Source organism: Schistocerca piceifrons, chromosome 4 (assembly GCF_021461385.2).
Source record: "Schistocerca piceifrons isolate TAMUIC-IGC-003096 chromosome 4, iqSchPice1.1, whole genome shotgun sequence".
Classification (NCBI taxonomy): domain Eukaryota; kingdom Metazoa; phylum Arthropoda; class Insecta; order Orthoptera; family Acrididae; genus Schistocerca; species Schistocerca piceifrons.
The window spans coordinates 471,060,931-471,065,717 of record NC_060141.1 but is presented as its reverse complement, the minus strand read 5'-3'; positions in this window follow the sequence as shown (position 1 = coordinate 471,065,717).

Below are 4,787 nucleotides of genomic sequence, written 5' to 3'. Positions count from 1 at the left end.
AGAGGATTGGAAATGTGCCCTTATTCACCCGTTACATAAAAAAGGAGACAGAACAAATGTCAATAACTACAGGGGAATCTCACTTTTACAAGTCACCTACAAAATTCTCTCAACATGCCTGCTGAAAAGAACACAAGAGCAGCTGGAACGCCAAATTGGTGATTATCAAGCAGGCTTCCGCCCCGGTCGCTCATGCATAGAACAAATATTTAATTTAAAGACAATATTAAAACACAAAGCAATTAGAAAAGCCCCCATAATTTGTACATTTGTAGATTTTAAGAAAGCCTATGACTCAATTGACCGGCAATCTTTGTTTAACATTTTAAAGGAACTTGGACTTGACTCCAAAACACTAAGGCTTATCAGAGAATCACTGACAGACACTGTATCTAAAGTTAAATTCAGGGGAGAAATCTCTGAACCTTTTCTCATAAAAACTGGAGTACATCTAGGTGACAGGCTATCTCCACTTCTGTTTAATATAGTCCTGGATAAAGTCATTAAGGAATGGGAAAAAGAATTAAAAAATCAATCCTACTGGAAACCAATCCATCTTGGTAGAACCAAAGACAACGTGGAGATATCTTGTTTAGCATTCGCGGACGACTTGGCCATACTTGCAGATGATGAAGAAATCGCCACCAAACAAATAGAGATCCTTAAGGAATGTGCGGATAAAGCAGGTTTACAAATTTCGTTTCAAAAGACAGAATTTTTCTGTACGAAATTCCATATACACAGTTTGAACACAAAATATGTAAAAATAAATAGAGTAAAACATTTTAAATACCTAGGTGAAATTTTGGAGCCAACCGGAGGAGAGAAAGTTGCGCAGAAGATCAGACAACAGAAAATGAAGAGAGCATATGGTATGACACATGAAATATACAATAAAAAATGCATCTCCTTGAACACAAAAATCAGACACTACTGCGCAGTAATTAAGCCAGCAGCACTATATGCTAGTGAAACGCTCACACTCCACACAAAATGTGATTTCGAAAAAATACTAAAAGAAGAACGCAAAATTATGAGAAAGATTTTAGGTCCAAAATTAACAGAAGAAGGATACCGGATACAATCAAGAAGAACCACAGAAACTATATCAAACCTGGCAGCAGACATAAGAAGGCGAAGATTAAAATTTTATGGACATGTCACTAGACTTCCCCCCACACGACGCACCAACAGAATTCTCACTTACATAGAAAAAGTCAAATCAACAACACCATGGATTAGCCAAGTAAAATTAGATTTACAAAAAGCAAATATTGAACTTAAAGATGTCAAAGATAGAAAAACTTTTAGAAATAAGGTGGAAAGGTGGATTGTATTGTCGGAGAAGGAAGCACTAAAGAGACCAGGAACAAAATGGACAGAAGAAAGAAAAAGAAAACATGGAGAATGAATGAAAGAAGTATGGAAGAAACGACGTCAGAAAGCTTTGCGTGATCCTTCTGGGTCCATTCGCGATAAGTAAGTGTGTGTAAAATATATATATATATATATATATATATATATATATATATATATATATATATATATTTTTTTTTTAAACAAAGATGATGTGACTTACCATACAAAAGCGCTGGCAGGTCGATAGAAACACAAACAGACACATACATACACACAGAATTCTAGCTTTTGCAACCAATGGTTGCCTTGTCAGGAAAGAGGGAAGGAGAGGAAAAGACGAAAGGATGTGGGTTTTAAGGGAGAGGGTAAGGAGTCATTACAATCCCGGGAGCAGAAAGACTTACCTTAGGGGGAAAAAGGACAGATATAGACTCGCCCACACACACATCCATCCGCACATACACAGACACAAGCAGACATTTGTAAAGGCAAAGCATTTGGGCAGAGCTGTCAGCCGAGGCGGAAGTACAGAGGCAAAGATGTTGTTGAAAGACAGTTGAGGTATGAGCGGCGGCAACTTAAAATTAGTGGAGGTTGAGGCTGCGCGGATAACGAGAAGAGAGGATATACTGAAGGGCAAGTTCCCAGCTCCGGAGTTCTGACAGGTTGGTGTTAGTGGGAAGTATCCAGATAACCCGGACAGTGTAATACTGTGCCAAGATGTGCTGGCTGTGCACCAAGGCATGTTTAGCCACAGGGTGATCCTCATTACCAACAAACACTGTCTGCCTGTGTCCATTCATGTGAATGGACAGTTTGTTGCTGGTCATTCCCACATAGAAAGCTTCACAGTGTAGGCAGGTCAGTTGGTAAATCACGTGGGTGCTTTCACACGTGGCTCTGCCTTTGATCGTGTACACCTTCCGGTTTACAGGGCAGGAGTAGGTGGTGGTTGGAGGGTGCATTGGACAGGTTTTACACCGGGGGTGGTTACAAGGGTAGGAGCCAGAGGGTAAGGAAGGTGGTTTGGGGATTTCATAGGGTTGAGCTAAGACGTTACGAAGGTTAGGTGAATGTCAGAAAAACACTCTTGGTGGAGTGGGGAGGATTTCATGAAGAATGGATCTCATTTCAGGGCAGGATTTGAGGAAGTCGTATCCCTACTGGAGAGCCACATTCAGAGTCTAATCCAGTCCCGGAAAGTATCCTGTCACAAGTGGGGCACTTTTGTGGTTCTTCTGTGGGAGGTTCTGGGTTTGAGGGGATGAGGAAGTGGCTCTGGTTATTTGCTTCTGTACCAGGTCGGGAGGGTAGTTGCGGGATGTGAAAGCTGTTTTCAGGTTGTTGGTGTAATGGTTCAGGGATTCCGGACTGGAGCAGATTCGTTTGCCACGAAGACCTAGGCTGTAGGGAAGGGACCGTTTGATGTGGAATGGGTGGCAGCTGTCATAATGGAGGTACTGTTGCTTGTTGGTGGGTTTGATGTGGATGGACGTGTGAAGCTGGCCATTGGACAGATGGAGGTCAACGTCAAGGAAAGTGTCATGGGATTTGGTGTAGGACCAGGTGAACCAAACAGCCCTTGTCAAAGATTTACTGTCCTACACTCGTACTCTCTGCTGGAAATCTCACTTTGCCATGAAGAAAAATGATGCTAATCCTACTCCTAATGATCCAACTCCCCAAGACACTATCAAAATTGAATCCTGCCTGGAACAGTTCCGTCCTCTGTCACAGCGGGACCCACCTCCTCTTCCTTAAAATCACCCTCTCCAAACCTTCCAGGAATTTCTGACTTCCAGCATTGCTTCTCAATCCTTCTTAAAAAACCTTATCCTACTCCCAACTTCACCACTGCTGAAGCCCAAGCTATCCGTGATCTGAAGGCTGACCGATCCATCGTCATTCTACTGGCGGACAAGGGTTCCACGACCGTGGTACCTGATCGTCGGGAGTATGTGGCCGAGGGACTCCGTCAGCTTTCAGACAACACCACATACAAAGTTTGCCAAGGTAACCCCATTCCTGATGTCCAGGCGGAGCTTCAAGGAATCCTCAGAACCTTAGGCCTGCTACAAAACCTTTCACCTGACTCCATCAACCTCCTGACCCCACCGACACCCCACACCCCTACCTTCTACCTTCTTCCTAAAATTCACAAACTCAATCATCCCGGCCGCCCCATTGTAGCTGGTTACCAAGCCCCCGCAGAACGTATCTCTGCCTACGTAGATCAACACCTTCAACCCATCACATGCAGTCTCCCATCCTTCATCAAAGACACCAACCACTTTCTCGGACGCCTGGAATCCTTACCCAATCTATTACCCCCGGAAACCATCCTTGTAACCATTGATGCCACTTCCTTATACACAAATATTCTGCACGTCCAGGGCCTCGCTGCGATGGAGCACTTCCTTTCACGCCGATCACCTGCCACCCTACCTAAACCTCTTTCCTCATTACCTTAGCCAGCTTCATTCTGACCCACAACTTCTTCACTTTTGAAGGCCAGACATACCAACAATTAAAGGGAACAGCCATGGGTACCAGGATGGCCCACTTGTACGCCTACCTATTCATGGGTCGCTTAGAGGAAGCCTTCTTGGTTACCCAGGCCTGCCAACCCAAAGTTTGGTACAGATTTATTGATGACATCTTCATGATCTGGACTTACAGTGAAGAAGAACTCCAGAATTTCCTCTCCAACCTCAATTCCTTTCGTTCCATCAGATTCACCTGGTCCTACTTCAAATCCCATGACACTTTCCTTGACATTGACCTCCACCTGTCCAATGGCCAGCTTCACACGTCCGTCCTCATCAAACCCACCAACAAGCAACAGTACCTCCATTATGACAGCTGCCACCCATTCCACATCAAACGGTCCCTTCCCTACAGCCTAGGTCTTCGTGGCAAACGAATCTGCTCCAGTCCAGAATCCCTGAACCATTACACCAACAACCTGAAAACAGCTTTCACATCCCGCAACTACCCTCCCGACCTGGTACAGAAGCAAATAACCAGAGCCACTTCCTCATCCCCTCAAACCCAGAACTTCCCACAGAAGAACCACAAAAGTGTCCCACTTGTGACAGGATACTTTCCGGGACTGGATCACACACTGACTGTGGCTCTCCAGTAGGGATACGACTTCCTCACATCCTGCCCTGAAATGAGATCCATTCTTCATGAAATCCTCCCCACTCCACCAAGAGTGTCTTTCTGACATCCACCTAACCTTCGTAACGTCTTAGCTCAACCCTATGAAATCCCCAAACCACCTTCCTTACCCTCTGGCTCCTACCCTTGTAACCACCCCTGGTATAAAACCTGTCCAATGTACCCTGCCACCACCACCTACTCCTGTCCTGTAAACCGGAAGGTGTACACGATCAAAGGCAGAGCCACGTGTGAAAGAACCCACG